Source organism: Molothrus ater, chromosome 30 (assembly GCF_012460135.2).
Source record: "Molothrus ater isolate BHLD 08-10-18 breed brown headed cowbird chromosome 30, BPBGC_Mater_1.1, whole genome shotgun sequence".
Taxonomy (NCBI): domain Eukaryota; kingdom Metazoa; phylum Chordata; class Aves; order Passeriformes; family Icteridae; genus Molothrus; species Molothrus ater.
Window position 1 is genome coordinate 1,651,136 of NC_050507.2, and position 12,365 is coordinate 1,663,500.

Consider the following 12,365-nt stretch of genomic DNA (forward strand, 5'->3'; position numbering starts at 1 on the left):
AAATAATGAACTGTATAAACAGCCCAGGAGTTAAACAGGCCTAAGGAACACTGCCCTAAGAAAAATGGGATTAAACTGCTTTAATTTCATGTTTTCCAAGCCTGGAGCTCTCAGCAGCGAGGGCCACTCTCAGCCCTGCTCTTCCCTCTCGTAGGAAAAGTGAAATTATTGATGTTCAAAAGGAAGGAAACTCTGATCCTGCTGCTCCTTTTGCCTTTGACTTTTGGGAGCTGCTTTAAAACCTTCTCACCCTTCCTTTCCAAAATCTGGGGGAGGAAAAAAAGCCAAATTCAACAGCAAAAATACCCAAATTCAACAGCAAAAAACCCAACCCCAAAAGAAACAAAAAGTGAAGGATGATCCCAGACACTGACAGGTGAACATTGGGAGAAAATAATGAACTGTATAAACAGCCCAGGAGTTAAACAGGCCCAAGGAACACTCCCCTAAGAAAAATGGGATTAAACTGCTTTAATTTCATGTTTTCCAAGCCTGGAGCTCTCAGCAGTGAGGGCCACTCTCAGCCCTGCTCTTCCCTCTTGTAAGAAAAGTGAAATTATTGATTTGATGTTCAAAAGGAAGGAAACTCTGATCCTGCTGCTCCTTTTGCCTTTCATTTTTGGGAGCTGCTTTAGGCTGAGCAAGAACCTTCTCAACCTCACTTTCCAAAATCTGAGGGAGGAAAAAAACCCAAATTCAACAGCAAAAAAACCCAAACTGAACAGCAAAAAATTCACCCCTAAAAGAGACAAAAAGTGAAGGATGCTCAATGCCCCAGCTCTGGAGATCAAAGGCAACGCTCCCAGTGCAGCACCAACGCTTTGTGGACAGTTCCTGAGGCTTCCTGGGCAGAATTTTGGCAGAGAATTCCCTGTCAGAGCTCCCAGCTCCGTTTCCCAGCATTTCCCACCTTCCTCAGCTCGAGCTATTCCTGTCTCCATCCCCAGAGCAGGGAAGCGCTCCCGTGACGTCAAAGCAGTTTCCCAGCAACAATTAATGAGGGCTGTCCACCACAGGGGTTTCCTGAAAAGCAAGGAATTATCCACCTACTTTCCACAGTGTCAGGATGCAAAAGGACAGCACCGAGCAGGGAGTTCTGTTAACCCTTGCGTGGCTCAGCAGGAATCCCTGGGATTGCTGCTGGTTTTTTGGTAGAGAAACTCGAGGGGAATTTCTTCCTCCTGTGCCCAGCCCCTAATGAGGCACCTGCAATGGAGGTGCCAAGCAGGGAAATGTGGAAAACCAAGCAGGGAAACGTGGAAAACCAAGCAGGGAAACGTGGAAAACCAAGCAGGAAAATGTGGGAAACTAAGCAGGAAAACGTGGGAAACTAAGCAGGGAAACATGGAAAACCAAGCAGGGAAACATGGAAAACCAAGCAGGAAATCTAAGCAGAGAAACATGGAAAACCAAGCAGGAAAATGTGGGAAACTAAGCAGGAAAACATGGAAAACCAAGCAGGGAAACATGGAAAACTAAGCAGGGAAATGTGGGAAACTAAGCAGGGAAACATGGAAAACCAAGCAGGAAATCTAAGCGGAGAAACATGGAAAACCAAGCAGGAAAATGTGGGAAACTAAGCAGAGAAACATGGAAAACCAAGCAGGGAAACGTGGAAAACCAAGCAGGGAAACGTGGAAAACCAAGCAGGGAAATGTGGAAAACCAAGCAGGGAAATGTGGGAAACTAAGCAGGAAAACATGGAAAGCCAAGCAGGGAAACTAAGCAGAGAAACATGGAAAACCAAGCAGGAAAATGTGGGAAACCAAGCAGGGAAACATGGAAAACTAAGCAGAAAAACGTGGGAAACTAAGCAGGAAAATGTGGGAAACTAAGCAGGAAAATGTGGGAAACTAAGCAGGAAAACATGGAAAACCAAGCAGGGAAACATGGAAAATCAAGCAGGGAAACATGGAAAACCAAGCAGGAAATCTAAGCAGAGAAACATGGAAAACCAAGCAGGAAAATGTGGGAAACTAAGCAGGGAAACATGGAAAACCAAGCAGGGAAACATGGGAAACTAAGCAGGAAAATGTGGGAAACTAAGCAGGAAAATGTGGGAAACTAAGCAGGAAAACATGGAAAACCAAGCAGAGAAACATAGAAAACCAAGCAGGAAAATGTGGGAAACTAAGCAGGGAAACATTGAAAACTAACCAGAAAACAATATAAAACCAACCAGGAAAATCAACCAGGAAAATATGGAAAACCAATGTGGAAAACCAAGCAGGAAAAAAAATGGAAAACCAAGTAGGAAAACAAGGAAAACCAACCAGGAAAGCCAACCAGGAAAACCAAGCAGGAAAATGTGGGAAACCAAGTAGGAAAACAAGGAAAACCAACCAGGAAAACATGGAAAACTAACAAGGAAAACCTGGAAAACTAACCAGGAAAACATGGAAAACCAACAAGGAAAACCAATGTGGGAAACCAAGAAGGAAAACCTGGAAAACCAAGCAGGGAAACCAACCAGGAAAACATGGAAAACCAATGTGGAAAACCTACCAGGAAAACATGGAAAACCAATGTGGAAAACCTACCAGGAAAACATGGAAAACCTACCAGGAAAAAATAGAAAACCAAGCAGGGAAACCAACCAGGAGAACATGGAAAACCAAGCAGGAAAAAAATGGAAAACCAATCAGGAAAACCAAGCAGGAAAGCAAGGAAAACCAACCAGGAAAACATGGAAAACCAACCAGGGAAAAAATGGAAAACCAATCAGGAAAACCAACCAGGAAAACATGGAAAACCAACCAGGAAAACATGGAAAACCAACCAGGAAAACAAGGAAAAGTCTTCTCCTGCTGGCAGCTGCTGCTGTGCCCAGCCTGTGGCAGGCAGGAGCAGCAGCGTTAAAAATCTGGATGAGGGAATCAGGAATTCCCTCCCCTTCCCCAGCTGGCAAAGCACATCCCCAAAGTTTGTTCAGCAGCTCCCAGAGAAGCTCCAGAGGAGGAAGGGACAAGGCAGGAAGGGTGTCTGGATCCCTCCTCTCTCATCCCATGGCAGACTCTGGGTGTTCTCCAGGTGAGACCCAGAAATGGATTTGAACGTAGGAAAAAAATGGGGAAATGATGATTCAAAGGGAAAAAAAAAAATGAATTTTAGTTGTTGGCTGCCAGCAGAAGTTGGGATGGAGTGTGGAGTCTGAGGAGCAAAGTACAATAATCACACCTCAATCCTAACAAAAACCAGTTGCCAGCACTAAATGTGAAGAGAGCAGAACTTCTTCTAGGCAAAACTGGATGATGGACGTGTGTGAGGAGGGGGGAAAAGTCAATCCAAGCTCACTATTCCACTAAACTCAGCTCAGTGAGGGGTTTAAATGAATTCAAATTCATTTCAAAATGAGGTTAATGTATCAGTGAACACAAGCACCATCCTCCAGAACAACCAAATTGCATAAGCCACCCCAAAAACGTCACATGGCACGAGGCCAAGCCGGTAACCAACATTCCCCATCGACTGAGCAGCTCCAAACACATAAATCCACGAAAAAACAACCCAGCAGAAGAGCTGGGAAGGTTCTGTGTCTGCAGAACGAGGGGGAACTACCCAGGAGCAAGCACAAGGAGATTCCATGATGCTGTCAGGGGAACTCCTTAATGACACGGCAGAGCACAGGGGATTCCCTCTCTCTCGCTCCGGAGGTGAATCCCCAGCAGAACCACAAAAGGAACAAGAGCAGAGCTCACCCTCACCCTCCCAAGCCCCTCAGAGCCACATTTTTATTGAGTCCAGCTCCATTTTCAATTAACAGCAGCAGAAATCCTGGCATTTACCAAGGGGAGAGGGGGACGCTGAAATATTCACCCACATTTACGCCTGCGTTTTGCACCGGGGAGGGGAGGGAAAAGAAAAGTCTGAGCAATTTTTTTTTAATTTATTTTTTTTCCCTCTCAAATAATTAAAACCTCATTCTAAAAATCAACTCACCCTGCTGGTTCTGCACTCTGAGCACGTCAGCTGTTTGCTGATTTCAGTGGAGACTCCATGGCCACGAGCAGTTCCAGAGGAATTCTGCCAGGATAATCTGGCTCCCGGGAAGCCCCCGCCAGCTCTCCCGAATAAAAACCCAAAAAATAAACCCAAAACCCCAAAAACCTGACGATTTCTGCTGCTGCTGGGGGCTCTGACAAGCAGCTCAGCAGCTCCTAGGGATGTCAGCACAGCTCTGCCAATAACCACATCCACACACCCCCCTCCTGCTCTCCTGCAAATCTTCAATGGAGCTGCCTCCGCGCAGCCGGAGCCGCCGTTAAAGACGCAGCATCCGTCCCCCAGCAGAGCCCTGGAGAAACACGGGGAGGGATTGAGGCTCCTGCTGGGTGCCCAGAGGTCCTGCAGCCAGGTCAGAGTGTTTAGGAGATTTGGGTGCTGGAGGGCCGGGCTCAGGTGTGCCCAGGTGGGGCATGAGGGCTTGAAAGGGGAGGAATATGGAATCGTGGAATGGTTTGGGTGGAAAGGGACCTTAAATTAATCTCATTCCACCTCCTTCCTGTATTTTAGAGATATAAAACGATCAGAGATATAATAATAGGAGTATTTAGGAGATTTGTGTACCCAGAAGTGCTGGAGGGCAGCAGAGAACAGCTGGGGCTGGGGCTCAGGTGTGCCCAGATGGGAAATGAGAGGGCTTGAAAGGTGAAAGGTTTGGGTCCATGGAATGGTTTGGGTCCATCTCATTCCACACCCTTGCTGTATTTAAGAGATATAACACCACCAGAAATATAATACTAGGAGTATTTAAGAGATTTGTGAACCCAGAAGTGCTGGAGGACAGCAGAGAACAGCTGGGGCTGGGCTCAGGTGGGACATGAGGGCTTGAAAGGGGAGGAAGGTGAAGAAAGGATCTGAAAATGGAACCATGGAATGGTTTGGGTGGGAAGGGACCTTAAACTCATCTCATTCCACCCCCTTGCTGTATTTAAGAGATATAAAACTATCAGAAATATAATACTAGGAGTATTTAAGAAATTTCTGTACCCAGAAGTGCTGGAGGGCAGCAGAGAACAGCTGGGGCTGGGGCTCAGGTGTGCCCTGGTGGGACATGAGAGGGCTTGAAAGGTGAATGGTTTGGGTCCATGGAATGGTTTGGGTCCATCTCATTCCACACCCTTGCTGTATTTAAGAGATCTAATACCACCAGAAATATAATACTAGGCGTATTTAAGAAATTTGTGAACCCAGAAGTGCTGGAGGACAGCAGAGAACAGCTGGGGCTGGGCTCAGGTGGGACATGAGAGGGCTTGAAAGGTGAAAGAAAGGATCTGAAAATGGAACCACGGAATGGTTTGGGTGGAAAGGGACCTTAAACTCATCTCATTGCACCCCCTTGCTGTATTTTAGAGATATAAAACTATCAGAGATATAATACTAGGAGTATTTAGGAGATTTGTGTACCCAGAAGTGCTGGAGGACAGCAGAGAACAGCTGGAGCTGGGCTCAGGTGGGACATGAGGGCTTGAAAGGGGAGGAAGGTGAAGAAAGGATCTGAAAATGGAACCATGGAATGGTTTGGGTGGAAAGGGACCTTAAACTCATCTCATTCCACCTCCTTCCTGTATTCTAGAGATATAAAACTATCAGAGATATAATAATATGAGAATTTAGGAGATTTGTGTACCCAGAAGTGCTGGAGGGCAGCAGAGAACAGCTGGGGCTGGGCTCAGGTGTGCCCAGATGGGACATGAGAGGGCTTGAAAGGTGAAAGGTTTGGGTCCATGGAATGCTTTGGGTCCATCTCATTCCACACCCTTGCTGTATTTAAGAGATATAATACCACCAGAAATATAATACTAGGAGTATTTAAGAGATTTAGGAACCCAGAAGTGCTGGAGGACAGCAGAGAACAGCTGGGGCTGGGCTCAGGTGGGACATGAGAGGGCTTGAAAGGTGAAAGAAAGGATCTGAAAATGGAACCACGGAATGGTTTGGGTGGGAAGGGACCTTAAATTAATCTCATTGCACCCCCTTGCTGTATTTTAGAGATATAAAACTATCAGAGATATAACACTATGAGAATTTAGGAGATTTGGGTACCCAGAAGTGCTGGAGGGCTGCAGAGAACAGCTGGGGCTGGGGCTCAGGTGTGCCCAGGTAGGACATTCATTATCATTCATTTTTAGCTTTTTACATTCTGTAAGTATCCTTTCTGTATCCTTTAGTATAGTATTTTTTAATATATAGTAGTATTATAAAATTAATCTATCTGTATATTATAAAATATACAAATGTAAAAATTAAAATATAAAAATAGTATCTATACTACCTAAAATAGTATAAATATAAAATATATTTCATATATAAATATTCATAAAATATACAAATGTAAAAATTAAAATATAAAAATAGTATCTAGTATAAAATATAAAATATTTATCTATTTTATAAATATATAAAATATAAAATTTTAACTTAAAATATAAAAATTATATAAATATAATATATTAAATGTATATAAAAATAAAGATTAAAATATAAAATTAAAATATGACAACAATATAAATATATAGACTACATCTAAATATACAATATAGCCATGAAAACCATTCAAAGATCACCCCACAAACACCACTCCCAATCAGGCCAGAAGCAGAAAACTGTTCAGGATTCCATCACATTTCCTGCATCCTAAAAAAACCCCAAAGCAACCCAAATTTGTGCTCCCCTAAAATATCCAACACTGCATTTTCCTGGTGGGAATCAGAACACAGCAAAGATGTGGGAAGATCCCTCCACCTGTACCAACCACTCCCTTAATTATTAGTAATTAATTATTAATTAGCCGCAGGCAGAGGTACAGCCCCTTTATCCCAGTTTGCCACTGAAGGAAAAAATGGAATTTCCAGGTTTTGCAGGAATGTTTTGGCAGATGGTTGAGCTCTCCCCTCCTCTCTCAGCATCAAAAATAGCTCCAGAAAAACACAGATTTTTCTCTGCTTCCTCGTGAGCAGCAATTCTGGCTTCCCAGAGACTTGTGAGAGGGGAAATTGCCATTAATGAGAAAATACAGAGTGAGTTTTTATAAAGAAAAATAGAATTAAAAACCTACTAACTCCAGACTTATAGGTTTTCCATAATTATTGTTGAGTTTTCCCAAAAAACACGAAAATAAATCCTGGTTTGCCAAGGATTTGTGAGAGGGGAAATTGCCATTAATAAGAAAATAGAGAGTGAGTTTTTATAAGGAAAAATAAAATTAAAAACCTACTAACTCCAGACTTAGAGGTTTTCCACAATTATTTTTGAGTTTTCCCAACAAACACGAAAATAAATCCTGGTTTCCCTGAGATGGGAAATTGCCATTAATAAGAAAAGACAGTGAGTTTTATAAGGAAAAATAAAATTGTATAGAAAATACAGAGGGAGTTTTAATAAGGAAAAATAAAATTAAAAGCCTACTAACTCCAGACTTAGAGGTTTTCCACAATTATTGTTGAGTTTTCCCAACAAACATGAAAATAAATTCTGGTTTCCCTGAGATGGGAAATTGCCATTAATAAGAAAATACAGAGTGAGTTTTTATAAAGAAAAATAAAATTAAAAGCCTACTAACTCCAGACTTAGAGGTTTTCCATAAATATTTTTGAGTTTTCCCAACAAACACGAAAATAAATCCTGGTTTCCCTGAGATGGGAAATTGCCATTAATAAGAAAATAGAGCGAGTTTTATAAAGAAATATAAATTTGTATAGAAAATACAGAGTGAGTTTTAATAAAGAAAAATAAAATTAAAAACCTACTAACTCCACACTTAGAGGTTTTCCACAATTATTGTTGAGTTTTCCCGACAAACATGAAAATAAATCCTGGTTTCCCAAGGATTTGTGAGATGGGAAATTGCCACTAATGAGAAAATAGAGAGTGAGTTTTTATAAGGAAAAATAAAATTATATTCCATGCAGGTAATTAATAACCTAATCACTCTAGATTTAGAGGTTTTCCATAAATATTTTTGAGTTTTCCCAACAAACCCGAAAATAAATCCTGGTTTCCCAAGGACTTGTGAGAGGGGAAATTGCCACTACTGAGATGAGCTTTAAGGTTCCTCCCAAGCCAAAATTGGAATTTTTGGAATCCTGGGATCCCACAATTCCCTGCTAAAAGGGAGTTGCTCTCTCCCAGTCCCGTCCCAGTGGGAATTTGGGATTTTTCCCTGTTCTGGGAAGGTTTGTGAAGGGTTCAGGTCCATCCAGGCAGTGCCAAGGAGAACAAATGCTGCCACCAATTCCATTCCCTGTCTGAAGCCAACCTGGGGGAGAAAAAGCCCCAAATTTTTGCCATTTTTGGGTCAAATCCCAACAGGATTGGGCTCAAAGCTCCTGGTCCTTTGAACACAGGGGAGCGGGAAGCACAAAATCCCATTTCCCCATGGAATTTCCTGCCTGAAGCCTCCCTAAGAAAGGTCAGTTCGGGGATGACACCTTCCCGAACAAAGTGAATTTTGTGTCTAAACTGATCTCGGGAGAAATTAATTCCTCAAAGAGAAAAAAAATAAAAATTGAAAAACTTCATTAAAAAACCAACAACTTCCAGGGAGCTGCTGTGCCGAGTGGGCTGGGCCTGCCCACACTCGGCCAAAGCCGAAATTGTGAATTTCTCGGGAGGAAGGAGGAGCAGCGGTGACTCAGCCCCCAGCGCCCGCAGCCCCGGCTGCTCCTGGGGATGGACCTGGAGCTCCCGGATCCACGGCCCCGAGGGCCCCAGGGACTGCCCGTGGCTGGGGGGCCGTGGGTGGGCAGGGGTGGAGCCCCTTCTTCATCTTCATCTTCATCATGGCTGGGGGGCTGTGGGTGGGGCAGGGGTGGAGCCCCTTCTTCATCTTCATCATGGCTGGGGCAGGGATGGAGCCCCTTCTTCATCTTCTTCTTCTTCTTCCCACTCCTTTTCCCCTTCCTCTTCCCCTTTCTTTTTCCCCTTCCCCATTCCCTTTCCCCTTTGCCTTTCTTTTCCTTTCTCCTTCTTCTTCTGCCTCTTCTTCTTCCCCTCTCTTCTTCCTGTTCCTTCCTCTTCCCCTTTCCCTTTTTCCTTCCCCTTTCCCCTTCTCTTCCACTTCTTCTTCTCCTCTCCCCTTCCCCATTCCCTTCCACTTCTTCTTCCCCTTCCCCTCCCTTCTTCTTCCCTTTCCTTTCTCCTTCTTCTTCCCCTTCCCCTTTTTCCTTTCCCTTCCCCTTCTCTTCACCTTCTTCCCCTTCTTTTCTCCCTTCCTCTTCTTCCTTTTCCTTCCTCTTCCCCTTCCCCTTTTTCTTTCCCCTTCTTCTTCCCCTTCCTATTTCCCTTCCCTTTCTTCCTCCCTTTCTTCTTCCTTTTCTTCTTTCCCTTCTCCTTCTTCTTCCCTTTCTCTTTCCCCTTCCCCATTTCCTTTCCCCTTCCCCATTTCCTTTCCCTTCTCCTTCCCCATTCCTCTTCCCATTCTTTTTCCCTTTCTTTCCTCATCCCCTTTCCCTTTTTCCTGCCCCTCCCTCTTTCCCTTCTTTCCTTTTCCTTCCCCTTCCCTTTTTTCTTCTTCACCTTCTTCTTCCCCTTCCCCTTTTTCCTTTCCCTTTTCCTTCCCCTTCTCCTTTCCCTTTCCCCTTCTCTTCACCTTCTTCCCCTTCTTTTCCCCCTTCCTCTTCTTTTTTTCCTTTTCCTTCCTCTTCCTCTTTTTCTTCCCCCTTCTCTTCGCCTTCTTCCCCTTCTTTTCTCCCTTCCTCTTCTTCTTTTTCCTTTTCCTTCCTCTTCCCCTTCCCCTTTTTCTTTCCCCTTCTTCTTCCCCTTCCTATTTCCCTTCCCCTTCTTCCTCCTTTTCTTCTTTCCCTTCTCCTTCTTCTTCCCTTTCTCTCTCCCCTTCCCCATTTCCTTTCCCCTTCCTCTTCCCTTTCCCTTCTCCTTTCCCCTTCTCTTCTCCCTCCCCATTCCCTTTCCTCTTCCCCTTCTTCTTTTTCCCTTTCCTTCCTCATCCCCTTTCCCTTTTTCCTGCCCGTTCCTCTTTCCCTTTTTTCCTTCCCCTTCTTCTTCTCCTTCTTTTTCCCCTTCCCCTTTTTCCTTTTCCTTCCCCTCTTTCCTTCCCCTTTTTCTTCCCCTTCCCCTTCTTTTTCCCCCCCTTTTCCCCACCCTGAGCCCCCACAGCTCCCTCAGAATTCTCCAGACCCTTTTCCTGCTGCTCCAGCCCTTCCCAGCCTCCTCTCTCCTCCTCCAGATCCACTCCAGGCACCTGGAGCTCTCTGACCTTTTTAAGTTTTTTACCAAACACCATCAAAAAAAAAAATAAATCCAAAATCCATCCTTTAAAACAAAAAAAAATAAAAATATTCAGACCAAAGTAGGAGCTGAATCCACCTTGTCCCACGCTTTTGTTTCCTTCCAGAGCTGCCACCAACATTTCCCACTTTTATTCCCTTGGGATATTCCCCTGCAGCCACGGTGAGAGGCTCAGGGTCATCCCAACAGGTTTAAAACATTGGAATTTGGCTTTCAAGCTCTGCTGGAGCCTTTGGATGCAGCCAGAAATGGATATTTGGGAAGAGTTTAAGGCAAAGAAAAGCAACCTTGGCACAGGAACGCAGGGGAAGCACCAGCAGCCCTAAATATTGGCAAGATCGGTTGATTCAGTTTCTATTTAGCCAAAAAAAACCCCAAAAAAATGACTTTTAAAAAGTCTTCAAGGTGCCAAGCTGTGTTCCCTGCTCCAAATTATTTGGGAATAACTCAGTGAGTGACTGAGGTGGGAGGAGAGCTCCTAAATCTGCTCGGAAAGTTTGGCCACTGATCCCTCTGTGGTGCCCCTGGGGCAGCCACCTCCTCCTTGCAAACAATTCAAACCCAATCAATTTATTCCAATTAACCTGGTTTAATGTTTAATTTATATGAAATGAGATAACGAGGCTGGTAACAGTGGTTTAGGCACCTCCAAGGGGTGATTTGGGCACTTTCTCCCCCATAAAATCAGAGGTTTGGAATAGAGGTAAATTAAATTTAGCAGCACAAGTGGCAGCAAATAATTCAAACCAAATCAATTTATTCCAATTAATCTGGGTTTTAATTCAGATTAAATAACGAGGCTGGGAGCAGTGGTTTAGGCACTTTCCCCCCTCTAAAATCAGGGTTTTGGAATAGCAGTAAATTAAATTTAGCAGCACAAGTGGCAGCAAATCATTCAAACCCAATCAATTTATCCCAATTAATCTGGTTTAATTTATATTAAATGGGATAACGAGGCTGGGAGCAGTGGTTTAGGCACCTCCAAGGGGTGATTTAGGCACCTTCCCCCCCATAAAATCAGGGGTTTGGAATAGCAGCAAATTAAATTTAGCAGCACAAGTGGCAGCAAATAATTCAAACCCAATCAATTTATCCCAATTAATCTGGTTTAATTTATATTAAATGAGAAAATGAGGCTGAAAGCAGTGGTTTAGGCACCTCCAAGGGGTGATTTAGGCACTTTCCCCCCTCTAAAATCAGGGTTTTGGAATAGCAGCAAATAATTCAAACCCAATCAATTTATTTCAATTAATCTGGTTTTTAATGCAGATTAAATGAGATAACGAGGCTGGGAGCAGTGGTTTAGGCACTTTCTCCCCCATAAAATCAGGGGTTTGGAATAGCAGCAAATTAAATTTAGCAACACAAATGGCAGCAAATAATTCAAACCCAATCAATTTATCCCAATTAATCTGGTTTAATTTATAGTAAATGAGATAATGAGGCTGAAAGCAGTGGTTTAGGCACCTCCAAGGGGTGATTTAGGCACTTTCTCCCCCATAAAATCAGGGGTTTGGAATAGCAGCAAATAATTCAAAGCCAATCAATTTATCCCAATTAATCTGGGTTTTAATTCAGATTAAATAATGAGGCTGGGAGCAGTGGTTTAGGCACCTCCAAGGGGTGATTTGAGCACTTCCCCCCCATAAAATCAGGGGTTTGGAATAGCAGCAAATTAAATTTAGCAGCAAAAGTGGCAGCAAATAATTCAAACCCAATCAATTTATTTCAATTAATCTGGGTTTTAATTCAGATTAAATAACGAGGCTGGGAGCAGTGGTTTAGGCACTTTCTCCCCCATAAAATCAGGGGTTTGGAATAGCAGCAAATTAAATTTAGCAGCACAAATGGCAGCAAATCATTCAAACCCAATCAATTTACCCGAATTAATCTGGTTTAATTTATATTAAATGGGATAACGAGGCTGGTAACAGTGGTTTAGGCACCTCCAAGTGGTGATTTAGGCACTTCCCCCCCTCTAAAATCAGGGCTTTGGAATAGCAGTAAATTAAATTTAGCAGCACAAATGGCAGCAAATAATTCAAATCCAATCAATTTATCCCAATTAATCTGGGTTTTAATGCAGATTAAATAACGAGGCTGGGAGCAGTGGTTTAGGC

The 12,365-nt window shown here is 43.4% G+C and overlaps 1 protein-coding gene across 3 annotated transcripts in view; it reads right to left on the reverse strand.

The window, feature by feature from the left end:
• Positions 1 to 12,365, reverse strand: part of R3HDM2 (R3H domain containing 2) — a 68,577-nt gene that overhangs the window by 48,415 nt on the left and 7,797 nt on the right. For 2 of the 3 annotated variants that reach the window (XM_036399709.2, XM_036399708.2), the window contains exon 1: positions 3,940 to 4,182. The exons of the other annotated variant lie outside the window; for it this stretch is intronic. The gene's annotated coding sequence lies outside the window, so the exon portion shown is untranslated. Of the gene's footprint in view, positions 1 to 3,939; positions 4,183 to 12,365 lie in introns of those variants that run through there. 3 annotated transcript variants of the gene reach the window in all.